Source organism: Arvicanthis niloticus, chromosome X, assembly GCF_011762505.2.
Source record: "Arvicanthis niloticus isolate mArvNil1 chromosome X, mArvNil1.pat.X, whole genome shotgun sequence".
NCBI lineage: Eukaryota > Metazoa > Chordata > Mammalia > Rodentia > Muridae > Arvicanthis > Arvicanthis niloticus.
This window is the reverse complement of record NC_047679.1, coordinates 116,596,633-116,611,277: the sequence shown is the minus strand read 5'-3', so window position 1 is coordinate 116,611,277 and position 14,645 is coordinate 116,596,633. Positions and strand designations below refer to the sequence as shown.

Sequence of the window (14,645 nt, the reverse complement as noted above, 5' to 3'; positions counted from 1 at the left end):
CTAAATACTTAGCCCCATCTGATAGAAAGAACATTTCTACCTTTTAAACTAGGCGCAGACCAGGTGAGGAAGGACATTGGTGTAGACACCACATACCCCAGACAGGCTAGCACCAGATCTTAGAAGAGCAACTTACATCAAGACCTTGGAGAAAATTTATAGTAAGTGGTTTACAGAACCAGATGAGCCTTGTGGTTGACAATAGAGAATTTGGTAGAAATTTAGGACATATTTAGGGCAAAGACTATAATGCACAAGCACTCTGGTGTCAGAAAAAAATATAAACAGGACAATAGCTTTGGACAACTTGGAGAACATGCTTACTCTTGGATACAGAAACAAATAAGAAGCCAATTACTGGATTTGGGAGTCGCACTCTGAGGACAGTGTATAACACTGACTTATGAAAACTGGATACCAGATCCAGTGTAACCCACATATTTCTAGTCTTCATGCTGTATTTTTAAGCTCCTGGGTGATTGATAAGTCCATGAGTGAGACATGGATGGAACTGAGGCTGTAAATCCAGTTTAAGGAACACAGAATCAGAAGTACATTTAGAATACAGAGCCCTGAAGCATCTCAAAAGTGTAATGATACCTCAAGGTAATAATCCCTGTACCAAAGTACAATGTGATTGCAGAACTGACATAAATTCCCCTATTTAATTTCTACCAAATCTCATGTTGAAACATGTTAAATCCATGTACCCTAAGAGTACATATGCAATACTTTTAAAGTAGTTTTGACTCCTGGTGTTCCAGGGCTTGGTGGGGTCATGGTTATGTATGTATTCCAAGCTCCCATTGCATGGGCAGAAGTAGCTACAGGTATCTCCTTTATGTCTGAAATTTCAAAGTCCCATTGAGTATGGCTTCCCAATGATATACTTAAAAATGAGTTCAAGTATTGTGCTGGACAGTCTTATGTTGACTTGACAAAAGCTAAAACCATCTGACAGGAGGGAACCCCAATTAAGAAGCTCCATATGATTGGGCTGTAGACATTTTTCTAAATTAGTGATTGATGGAGGGACCAGCCCATTGTGCATGGTGCCACTCCTGGGCTTATGGCGTTCTATAAGCCAGTAGGCTGAGCAAGCCATGAGGAGCAAGTTGTCAGTGAGCAGGACCCTTCCATGATCTCTGTAGCAGCTCCTGCCCCCAGGTACTTTCCTGGCTTAAGATCCTGTCCTGACTTCTTTAAATGATAGGTAGTGATGTGGAAGTGAAAGCCAAATAAACTCTTTCCTTCCAACTTGCTTTTTGGTCATGGCGTTTCCTTACAGAGATAGTAACTCTTAAGTAAGACAGATATATTTCGCATCTTTTCCCCTCAGTATTCATGATTTCCAGGACTGTTGATGCTAACTTTCCCATGACTAGCAAGCAGCCTTGGCTCTTTGTTCTCAGTATACCATTTGAGACTGGCATTCTGTGCTAAGTGCCAAAAATAAATGAAAAGTTGGAAGACAACACGTTCGTTACATTACCCTCTTCCATTTGTGCAACACAGGCATTTGGGTTTTCAATTCTTTTCTTATCCCAGACCCTGGAGAGATAAGCACTACAATCATTGGCACAGGCATCTAACCTACTTCTTTAAATAATAGTTTAAAATATTTTATTTTAAGTGTGTGGGTGTTTTGCCTGCATGTATATATCTGTGGACCATATGCATACTTGGTGCCCACTGAGGCCAGAAGAGGGTGTTAGATCCCCTGAAACTGTTTACAAAGAACTGTGAGCCACCATGTGAGTACTGGCCATTGAACCTGGGTCCTCTGGAAGAACAGCCAGTATTCTTAACCACTGAGCAATCTTTCTAGCCCTCAAACCTAGTTTGGATTTTTACAACAGGAAGGTTGCACTCCAGATCTTCCCAAGGTGGCAGACAGTGACTCAGGAGGCTCAGATGACTCTGAAATTGCCTACTTCAAGGAATAGGTATTTTCCTATGTTTTTGAGAATTACTACTTGCAGATGGGAGGAGTGCATAGATAGGTCAGATGACAATGTCATTTACAAATTATGCAAAAGGCAACTAAAGTCTGTGTCATTTCAAGACCTCACATTCAAAGAGTGCCAGAGCCATTAGTGACACATGGCTTTTCTGACTCCAAGTCCAGTGCTATTTTTTCTGGCACTGTACCCCATCTGCTATTGAGATTAATACCAAAGAAACAGCCAGGTTGAAAGACAGGCCCACAGACATGCTGATATACAGTGAAGATTGTGTGTGTTATGGTGGGCATGTGTTTGCCTGGAGTTGATTATCCTAAGCTGGAATAATGGTGGCCCAAAAGTCTGGGCTATGGCTTAGCCAGCAGACCTTGGATACGATGCGCTTAAGAGATGGTAACTGAAAGGAGAATGATTTGGGAATAGCTTTTAGGGCTCACGGCCTGGTAGTAGAGCTTTCCAAGTAAGTAGTAGGGTAAGTTGGGCTTTCTTGCTGACTGTCCTTGAGCTTCACTTATCTAGTAGAGAAAAGCTCCCTCAAGTGGTCAATATCCTCCATGAAGGGCCATGACTGTGACTTGAACTAAGTATCCAGATAACTGTTGAATATCTACTGGGATAGCTTTGTATGGCACAGAAAATTATTTTCAAGGCCACACCTTGTGTTTACAGTATTAGAACTCATAGATAAATGAGCCTGGGCCCAAAGAATTTTTGGTTTAATTGTACAATTATTTGATTTCATCCAAATAATTCTAATCCAGTATGAGCAAATCTTTGATGTGTGCATTAATTGAGTATTAAGTGGGGTACACATGGGAAGAAGGTACAAATTCTTTTGGATTACTCCTCTGAAGGGCAAAAGTTCTTGGAAAGTTTCCCAGAAGAAAGACTTTTAGCTGAAGACTTATCTAAGATGTAGAGAAACAGGACGGCATTCCAAGACAGAGGTCCTTAAATTTTTACTAAAGAGTCACAGATGGTAACTATTGTATATTTTATGTGTTAATCTCTTTTCCAATGGCTTAAATCTATCTCACAATGCACTAGGCACTATAGGCTATATATAAATAAACTTCTTTTGTTTCAGCCATGACTCATTGCTGAAGTGTACCCTGTTGTTTAAGACATAGATATGCTTGCCTTCCCTATTCAAATGTGAGGACACAGACGCTCATAGGAGTGAAGTAACTTTCTTGAAGCCAATGAGTTGTCAAATCACTTCACGTGGACAGATGAGGAAGCCCAAGTGCACAGGAGTTAAACATTTGTAGCAGGTAGGTGCAGTATGAATGACATCTTACATGTAGGTAATTTGGAGAAAGTATGTGTGGATTAAGCCGTGAAAATCAGGACTTATCTTAGCAACCTGCACTTATCATCTCCCATTTATTCCTAACACACTACCCATTTCCAAGAGATCCTACAGCAGCCTGTCAGTGATGCATCTTCATTCATATTGCTCCCCCAAGGTCTGACCTAGCACAAATCAGGTACCCAGTCCACATTTGCTTAATCAATTTACCTAGCATTCAGTTAAGGGCCAGGGAACCACATCATAAATGCAGGAACTCCTCCAGAATGTATTGGCATTTTCTCAAAGGCAAAAAAAATTATTTTCATTCTTCACTAATTATTTTTTAAATGAATGGCAAGTGAAATGCTACAAAATCTATAATTTTTCAAGTGGAAAGAAATCACCGGATATTCTTATTGCCAAAAAATTGCTGCTTTGGGGTCAACAGCTTTTTCTTTCTTCTGAATCAAATTGAAGACATTTAGGAAATAATCAGTCCTAAATATGAAAAGCCCAGTAGGGAAACTTCTAAATATTCCTGAAGTCAGATGTTTAGAAATTTCTACTTGTATTATGTCTTTCCTTGATTCCAGTATGGATTTTAATTGATTGACTCTTGTTCAACATCATGATTATTTTGTCCTTATAATGGAAAAAATATCTTTTTTCCTGCCTTGTAGACAGCAGCATAAAGCATGCCCCATGTGCTTTGGGGAAATGGATCCCTGTTTTGTTTGATAAAATGTTTGCTATCTATGAAGCTCAGATGATGTTTAGCAATAACACCTCTTCCCAGAGGAAACATGTCAACAGGTTCCCATTTGGAAGCTTAGGCTTGTTATGCTCATCTGCAGCTTATATTTAGTCTACCCTTCACTCTGTCTGTGCTTATTTCTCTATCCCATGTGTCTTTTCTAACTTGATTATGGTACTAATAGCCACTATGGTGTACCAAATGTGGACAGGGCATCTGTGGTAGTTTCAATGGACCCCTTACCCTAGACTCATATATTTGAATGCTTGGTTTTCCAGTTGTTGGAACTGTTTGGAAAGGATTAGGTGGTGTGGCTTTGGTAGAGGACATGTGTCACTGGGGGGTGCGCTTTGAGGTTTCAAAAGTCTAGTTATTCCCAGTTAGCTCTCTGCTGTTTGCTTGTGGATTAGATGTAAGCTCTCAGCTACTTCTCTAGCACAGTGCCTGCCTGCTTGTTGCTATGCTTCCCGTCATGATGGCAATGGTGGAACCTTCTGGAACCATGAGCCCCCAAATAAAATGCTTTCTTTTATAAGTTGCCTAAGTCATGATGTTTTGGCTTGAAAATAGAAAAGTAGCTAAGATAAATAGATTCCCAAATGAGCCTTAGGAAAACCAATGAAGAACTTTCCATTGTTTTCTTGTTACTAATGAGAAAAGCAGAACCTCAAGACAGGTACTCTGGCCAGGGTGACTTACAATGGGAACTTCAGAGCTTTGATTGGACCCAGAATGCTTAATACTAGATTCTTTGTCATTTTCTTTAAGATGATACTTTATACATATGGGTGCTTTGCCTCGTGTGTATTTTCACCATGTGCATACAATGCCAGTGGAGCCCAGAAAAGGAGAGTGGGTTCCCTGGAGCTGGAGTTACAAATAGTTGAGAGCTGCCAGGCAAGTGCTGGGAATGGAACCCAGGTCCACTAGAATAAGAGCTAGTATCCTTACTTTTCCCTTTTATTAAACATAGATTTTTTTCTCACATAATATAATTGTACACATTTTCTCCTCTTTCTGTTTTTCCCATTTCCTCCACACCTCCCATCCCATCAACATACACTCATGTCTGTCTCTCATTATAGAACAAACAGACTTCTAAGGGATAAAAATAAAACATAATAAGATACAACAAAAATTACACATCAGAATTGAACAAAACAAACAAACAAGAAGAGCCTAAGAGAAGGCAGAAGTAACAGAGACCCACTCATTTCCACACAGAAGCCACAATATGTGTGCAAAGGATTTAATGCAGATCCATGAAGGTCCTAGGTTTATGTTCAACCACTTAGACATCTCTCTAGTTCTCTCTTTGCCATTTTCATGTGGGTGGTCAGCCTAGATGTGAAACAAAGTTCTTGTGGTCACTTGTAGGATCTGGTATTGTGTGGACATCCAGAGTGTATTAGAGGATTGAAGGTCACAGAGTTGACACCCATAAGGGCATTAGAGGGACTGTGAGGTTTATTCTGGAGAAATAAAGGCGTTGGTTGCCACATCTTTTGGGCTTTTACCAGGTAAAGATCTCTGTGTATGATGTATTGTCTTAATTGCCTACTATTCATTGCATTGATGGTGAAGAGAATCATACCTTGGGATTATGAAGATGACCCCAAACATGACAGTTCCTAATTGACAGAGATATTGACAGAAAATTCTTAGACAGGTATCTTGGATACTATGAAAATATATATGGGTTCCACATGTGAACAAAAGGAGTTAGCAAGTCTGTGGAAGAAGATTTTATAGTATTGACAGGATGACATACTCTGGTTCTCTGGGAGTATGTAATTGATTAGTTTGAGTAATTCTTCAGGTTGGTATAGAATAGAAGTATATCACTCATGTATAAGTAAGAAGTATTTTTGGTCCTCTCAATAAGGAGGATAGAGGTTCTATGTGCTGGAGCAGAGCCGGTAAGGAACCTATAATCAAGCCAATTTGAGACCCTTCTGATTTTTTCTACCTGTGAAAACAACACATAATTGTATGACATGATTTTAAGCAATAAACTACATTTATTTCACATAAGCTATATGCTAAGAACTTGTGTGAGTGGTAGAGATACAGTGAATGAGAGATAGAGTCTGTTAGAGGTTGGCATTCATGGACTGCACACCATGAAGTATCCAACATCAGATTGTGATCCATCCCTTAGGTTAGCCTTTTAGCTTAGGAGGGTCACTTGCAGGATGATATACTTAAGTTGTAACCTCAACATGGCAGGGGACCCTGTGAATTCAAGAACAGTTCTGGCAAGGAGGAGGGTAGGTTCAAAGAGTCTGTGCTCAGAAACTGCTTGTGGTGCTTTAGCATCAGACAGGAGGCAATATGGAGGCTCTTTGGGGACGTGACAAGAGATACAGATTGAAAGCTGTAGCTGAGGTTTGATTGAGTAAGGACATCAAAATTTGAAGGAACCCAAATACAATCTTTTCAAGGGGTTTGGAACAGGGAAGTAATATGAGCTTTACCTTTTAAAAAGACTGGATGTTTGTCTTGTCTGAGGACAAACTTTAGGGAGGACAAAGAGTTGTTATCCAACTCCCTAACATTTGGATGAAGGTCTTGAGAAGTGATTGGTTTAGGGAAGCAGTTCTCAACCAAGAGGAACCACACCTTCAGGGACACCTGGCAATGTTTGGAAAGATTTGATTTCTAAAACATGGTTAGGGGGCAGTATCTGACTGGCCTTTCCTATGTTAGAACACTACAGTGCAGTGTACAGAATAGATTTACATACCAAAGTGTTACCTGTGCCAAAGTGTTTAATCAAGGTAAACACTGCCCCAGGGCTAAATTCCTGAAGCTATTTTGAAGCACCAGAGCCATGAAGGAGATTTCAAGGTTTGCTAAAGGGTTGGAAATGGGTGTGAGAGGGACAGAAGAAGCAATATTAATGCTGCATTCCCCTTTCCTAAGAACAAGAAGCCTAGGGGAAGGTTTGCATGGCAGTAAGCAGTAGCCTTGAATAGAATAATTTTGAGATGCCAGTCATGTAGCTATTTGTATTAGTGTTAGCATTAGTATTAGTATTAGTATTAGTATTATAGTATTAGTATTAGTATTAGTATTAGTATTAGTATTAGTATTAGTATTAGTATTAGTATTAGTATACAATTAGAAGAGACTGAGAAGTAGCCAGAGAGGGAGAATGGGAATCATCATTGGTATGGTTCTATTCACAAAGGGTTTTAAGTATTAGATTCTTAGAGCCTGCAGGAACACTGAAAGAAATGAGAACTGAAAGTTGATTTTCGGAAGCCACAATGGGGAAGTGAATGGTGAATGTTATCCATAGTTCCAGTGAAGTGGTAGATATGAAAATCTGCTTGGATGAGATTCTGCTTTCCTGTAAGGGTTTGGCGCTTGTGGTTTTTTTTTTTTTTGGGGGGGGGGAGGTGAGGCTTGTGGGGTCAAGGCAGGGTTTCTCAGTGTGTAGCCTTGGCTATCTTGGAACTCACTCTGTAGACCAGGCTCGTCTTGAACTCACATAGATTCACCAGCCTCTGCCTCCCAAGTGCTGTGATTAAAGGTGTGTGCCAGCACTGCCCGGCCTTCCTGTGAGTTTTTAACCAACAACCTCATTTCTATGTGGGTCTAAAGAATCATTGCGAGACCTGAACTTAGAGATGATATTTGCTTACAAAATAACCCAGCACCATGATTGCTATCTCCTATTTTACATAACAGAATCGAGGTTTTGTTATTAACTGTATCTTCTGTTTCTTTGACACTTTGATGTAATAGGGATGTGATGGTCCTGAAAGGATGTCCCATTCCAGTGTTGGCCATTTTCTAGACACAAAATTTATAGGCTATCTCCTTTATCTAGAGGTCATAAAGTCTCTCGAAGTATCTCCTGCCTTAATCAAACCAGGATTAATTTAAGATTACAACCCTTGAAACTGAGCAGCTAAACTGATTAAAATCAGTTAATCCTAAACCTGCTTATCTTATCTCACCTGGTTTTTCTGGTGGAGACCACAGTCAAGTCTTATGGCTACATTTTCCTCCTGTTATTTGACTCCTGACTAGTCCTGGTTCTTCCTTGTCTAGAACTATATTGTATGGAAAACATCCTGATTTTAGCGGACTGATTAGTATATAAACCCTGTCTACCTTGATTCTCATTTCCATGCCTGCTTTCTTTCTGGGGCTTAACATGCTGACTGCCTTCTTCATGACCATACAAGCTGAGCCACTTCCTAAATCCAAATTTTCCAATATAAACTCATGCATTTCTACTCTCTCCTCTTTCTCCACTTCTTTTTCTCTTCTCTCTTCCTCTTTCTTATTCCTCTTCCTTTACATCTTTGTCCCCCACCTTCTCTTCTCTCTCTCAACCTTACCTACTTATTTTTCACTGCGTGTGGAGACGTAGATACATTTTGATTATTTCACAGGAGATGAGAACTGGTAAGACATTCTGTGACAGGCTTTGTCTATTGATGACTAGAAGAAAATGTAATCAATTACTCTGATGTCAGAATCATTGCATTGGAAACCCTAAGGGGAAATAAAAGCAACAATAAATGATGATGTGCTTCTCCCTCACCATTCTCAACTATAAAGTAGTCCTTTCACAGGCACAGAATCATCCTTCCTTGTCAGGAGAGTGCCACTGAAATTATTAGTGAGTAAGGTTATAATTGTCCATTTATGGTTTTAAAATGAGTAATACACTTGTCATTTTCCCTTTCCTCCTCTGCCTTCATTAGTCATCTGCATTTCAGTTATGAATCTGGTTGTCAGTTCAAGAATAACTTCAGGCTGAGGCTAAGGAGGAAGGAGTTTAAGTCTTTTGAATGGCCTATAAACCATGGGGACATGCAGCTGCCTGTGGCATATCCTAAGTTGAGTAAGATCGAAGCCTAAAGAAGGTTCTTTGGAGGCCTATAGCAGTGGAGGTTGAAAATTTGTTTTGTTTGGCTAGTGTCTGATGTTTCTGGTTGGTGGCCGAAAAGGGATATAACTTGGGAGACTCAAGAGGATTATAGATTTTCAGGGACTATAGAGTTATTGAACTTGGGAATCTCAACTTCTGCTCAAGTCAGGGCCAGCTACCCACCCTCAAAAGGCCAATTAAAAGAGCCAAGGAAAAATGGAAAGAAGGAAAATGGGATTTATTCAATGTGGCAACATTGGGAAGAGAGACAAAGTGATCAAGTAGACCCCTCATGACAGTCAGTCTTTAGATTCTGAAGTGAAATCAAAGATAAAATAGAAGGTCAAGGATAAATCCTTCTCAGTAGTCCTGGTGTAGATGTGGTATTAGCCACCACTGGCCCATTATTATTTGGGTTTCAGCGTTATCCTGTAAGATGGTCTGTCAAGCAAACAAATTTCTCTTCTGGATGGTGTCTTTTTCTTCTTTCAGCATGACATTCTTGAAAAAAATCTTTTCTTTTTCTGAGTTTATTGTTTCAATAGTCTAATAGTCATGTAGAGAGACACAAATATCTCTTTAGAATAATATAATGTAAGGACTGGAGAAATGTCTCAATCATTAAAAGCCTTGTTGCTCTGCCAGAGACCCCAGGTTCTATTCTAAGCATCCACAAGGTAGCTCACCAGTCATCCACAGATCTAGTTCTAGGGGTCTGAAATCCTCTTCTGACTTCCTTGTGCATCAGATACACATGCATGGTACACACACACACACACACACACACACACACACGAACAAAGAACATCTGTACACATAAAAATACTTAAAATTTAAAACAGTGTGTTAATATAAACTCTGGAACCAGTCTGGATTCTAATCCCAAATCTTTTTATTGATTCTGGAACCTTGGGCAAATTATTTAACATTTTGAACTTCTGGTTCCTCATCTGTAAAAATAGGAACAATTATATCTACTCATGAGACCTAATGTGCAGATAAAATGGTTTGAATGCAAGAGATTGTGATGTGGAAGACAACAGGAGATCAAATTGCCTAAATTTAAACCTGGTTTGATGGTTTGCTAGTCAAAATGCCTTTGGCAAGTGCTTTTAATATTTTGTGCCTCACCTACTAGGTAGGAATTAAGATTAAGCAATTGAAATGGCACATGTCAGCCAGGACTACACAGAGAAACCCTGTCTCAAACAAACAAACAAACAAACAAACAAACAAACAAAAGAAATGGCACTTGTCATATGGAAAAGTTGTTTATTGACTTATTTTATTAGAAATGTTATTTAGATTTCTGCAATTGTTGCTACTGATAATTTATAGCAGTAAGCAAGGTCATATGGAGATCAAGTTATAAGACCTCTGCTTCAGAATTCAGAAGAACAAAGTAACTGTTAGAGATGGGAGTTTCTGGCAGGCATTACAGAGCATGCATTTCCTTAGGATGCTGTGCAGTGCGCTGGAAAGCTGTCATCTCTGGGTCCCCTGAAACTATGTTTGAATCCCTGTTCAGAACCCTGTAAGTGGAAGGATGTCAGCAACTCATATCACATTTCTCTTCCTTGTATTCTCCAATGGCAAAATGGAGTTGAAGGCATGTATATCTTTAGGAGGTATGTTTAGTTTCAGAGACCTCATGCCATGGTTTTCTAAGTCCATTGTTTCTGTGATATAATAAGGCTGTACATCATGGCAGAAAGGTATGACAGAGAATATTCTTCATCTCTAGGTGGCTATAAAACAAAGAGTTGTAGAGGAAAGGGCCAGAAATAAGGTATAATCTCTAAGAAATGCACCAATTAATAATTCCTTCGAATAGGCCCCCTGTCATCTTATCACTTCTTAATATAATTATTAAAATATAACTCTACAATGAATTGGTCAGTTCATCAAGTCAAAGTTCTCATGGTTCATTCATCTTTTAGTCGTTTCATTAATGATCTAGAGACAATGGGTCTTCAATGCTCAAGCCCTTTGCTTCCTAGTTACACCAAAACATAAAAAGGAGCAGTGTTATGATTTGTAATCAGTGAGTGGAATGTTATTTACTATTCTCTACTTATTCACCTAGTTGTCATGAATATGTGTTAAGTTTTATGATCTTTGAGGAAGCATAAACTACCAGTGAGTATGAAATATAGGAAAGAACTTGGGTGATCTAAAGGGAGGGCTTAGACACTGGCAGAGGCAGGAAAGGAGAGAAAGTTTTAGGGATTTCTGGTGCATGCCATTTGGTATCCTTGGACGGGTTCCTGTAGATATTAGGTTGAATGTACGGAATGGAGAACATTACTTAATATCCCAAGTATTACCTATTCTAAGATAGGGATATGATCTCTATGTTGATAGTGATAATGGTTGTTGGCTATTGAGCAGGACAGGTAAACGGGGTTGCAGAAGTATTATATAAGTTTTCCTCAATGTCCAAACCTGTTAAAACTGAGAGGGGCTTAAGGATCTTTTGTGGACTTGTCCCACTTCTAGGTAGACACATTTCTATAAAATGTATAATATACTGCTTATCTCTGGCCAGTCAGGATCCTGTTACTGTGACTTCCTGCAGGAAGCCTTTTTTATATTGTCATGCTGCAGTTTGTTCTCCATTTTCCTATTTTGGTTCTTGCAGAACTGAGTAATCTCCAGAGGCTGTTATTTAGCCTACCTACTGGTAGATTGTTCATGTTTAAACTCCATTCTTTCAGTATCTTGAGGAATCCCTGGTAGAAGATAACTTTCTTATTAATTATAGCATTTTATCATCTACTCTGGCCCAAACTTAGTGCCTTATACAAAGGAGTTGATCCAAACAGCATAGACCATAGCATTGAGGAAGCATAGGGAAGAGAACTGATTGTTGGTCCTAAGCAGTAAGGAAATATGCATAGGATACAACGTGTGCATGTGCGTACCTGCGTGTGTGTGTGCATGTGTGTGTGTGTGTGTGTGTGTGTGTGTGTGTGTATACGTGTACTGGATTTAGCTCATAAGATTATATGCCTTTCTGGATACCAATAAGCTCTTTTGGAAAAGAAAGAAGCAACTGCACTCTAATTCATCTATAATTTCTGTAGATTAAGAAGTATTTTTCACATTTTGCAAAGTAGCAGCGTCCCATATTCAAGTAAAATTTTAAGCTGAGGACAACACATGAAAGAATTGATGCATTAATGGATGGATAGATAGATGGAAATACAAGATTGCAATAGATAATATGAGAGGCATAATCAAGACATACTCCTGGACCATAATCTCTTTCTTTATAGCATAAAGGAAAGGCTTAGATGGTGTTTTTCAATTACTAACATTTTGGATTTTTTATTTTCTTGCAGCATGGGATCATTCTTTGCATTTAAAGATACTTAACACATCCCAAACCTCTACTAATAAGATACCAGTAGTGTCCCCGTTCCAGTTGTGACAATCATATGTGTCTCCAGAAATTACTTAGTGCTACTAGAATCAAGTGCAAAATCACCTCCAATAGAGAGCCCCTCCAGTTCTCATTTAATGGTCAATGTTATTGTTATTATGAATCCCTTCAGAAATCCTTACCATTTGGCAATTTCTCAGCTCATGTGGTGACGGATAATCTTACTGTCCATGTTGATAGCAAAATGCTCTGATTTTCTTTTCATTTAGTGTTCCCCAGGGAAGTCTAGCCATCAGTAATCAGATGGTTACCATGGATGAGAAGGGAGCCTGTTCACTATGAACTGTCTTTCCTCCTGCTGCATGTTCTTTGATTTAGCCTTTCTTTGTCTCATTAGCATTCCCTCCAATGTCCTTTTCTCTCTTCTTGGTTAACGAGCCATATTATAAAATGTAATTTTTCCTTCCTCCCCCTCCACCCATTCTTCATCAACTAGGAGCAACAGGGTTCAAGTTCCAGAACAACTTGTAGCATTGCTTTCATGAAAATCAGAGTCTAGGCTAGCAATGAGAAGAGACACTTTTATATTAATATTTATAGCCTTTTGCAAGATTCATGAAGATAGTAAGTGTACTTATGGGGAAAACTCAAGTACCAGATTGGATACTCCTACAATTGGATCGTATAGTCTGTTGTATATTAATTACCCCAAACAAGTCACTCTTTTAAGACAAATGAGAAATATTGGTTTGTAAGTTTTATGGATCTAGGAAGAAAAATACTGATAGGAAACAATACTTTAAAAGGTAAAAAATACTAAAGATATTAATCACAATGTCATAATGTGAACCTTTCACTATCTTGGAAATTTTGTATTTTAAAAGAAAATTAGCAATCTGTACTCTATGTTAAGATTTCAAAGTGGTCCACATTCAGTCTAGTTTTTTGTTCCAATGTGCAATTAGTCAATGCTCAATAGAGTTTTGAGGAGTTCTATTATATTTGGAGCTCATTTATTATCTGAATTCATGTATCCCTTGTGGTTTTGTATAAAATGAACAAACAAACAGTATGACCATTACATATGACACTACGTTCAAGCTTTAAATCATTCATCTGTTAGTGTTAATTATATTCCTGTTATGTGTCAGTCATGTGGTGCATGATTGTGAACCAAGCAGTCTGTAAAGTCAAGGAGTTGATATTCCTACTTGAGGAAGCAAACCGCAAAATGTCAAAACAAAGAAATCAATACGGGTAGGAAATATTATGAAAGCAACAAATATTTGATGGAAGAATTTGTATCAGAAAGACTATTCAATTCAAAATGGCAGAAATCTTTCAAAATAGTAGACTGACCATGCATTTCTTACAGGAAAGGAGTCCAGAAGTTAGTAGTTCAGAGTAGAGGGTGCAGTAGAGTGTCACCAGATACTCTGCCTGAGCTTTATGCTGTTAGGCTCCTCTGGGGTTAAGCTCACTTCTTAAACTTGAATCCTTAAACTTGTTTCTTGGTCTAATATGTCTGACAGTCTTCTAAACAGAGAGGAAGCAGAAGAGGCCAAAGGGTCTTCCTCTTAATGATGACATTTCCATTAGAGTCCATTAGAGTTCAGTTTTTGGAAGTCTCAACCAGTGACTTTCATTTACTTCATATTTACAAAGAAGGCTTGGACATGTCTTTTATCTAAGCACATAGACACATTGAATAAAATGGGTACTTCACTATTAAGAAAGATTATTGGACAGATCTGAAAGAGACTGGAGATATGTGAAAGTATAGATGAATGATAACACTTCTTTGAGATGTGGAAGACTGGGAGGAGCAGGTTGCTGGATAGCAAATGTTTACTTTGGGAATCATTGTTCTTGAGATGGCTGGTAGACTTCCTGTAGAATTTGCAGGTAGAAATACTACCACTTGACATTTTGCGTCCACATCTAGGATTTCATGAAAGAAATTATAGCTAGAAGGAAGAGTTGCGAGAGTGAATGTGAACATACAATGTGTAATACACATTCTGTTAGCTGAGAATGTATTTTATATAGTAATGAAAAGAAGAAAGTCATCTTCCCTTCCTCTCATCTTCTCTGTCCCCTTTGATAACTATCTAATGAATATAAAGCACTGTTCTAATAATATGAATATATGAATATAGAGGAAGAACACAAAAATCTCCATCTTTTATGATAAAGAAGTTTGAGAGGAGCTGGGTATGTGAACTCAAACCCAATAAACCTTCCGTTCACATGTCTGCTCTTCCCATTAGAGCACAAATTCTTGTATGTGGGTGATTAATTGTTATTGAGTCTGATTGCCCATCTCATGACCCAGGGCCAAAAATTTCATCAATAAA

General features: G+C 38.6%; 1 protein-coding gene across 3 annotated transcripts in view; it reads left to right on the top strand.

The window, feature by feature from the left end:
• Fgf13 (fibroblast growth factor 13) overlaps positions 1 to 14,645 on the top strand; it is a 493,390-nt gene that overhangs the window by 79,830 nt on the left and 398,915 nt on the right. The gene's annotated exons all lie outside the window — the stretch shown is intronic.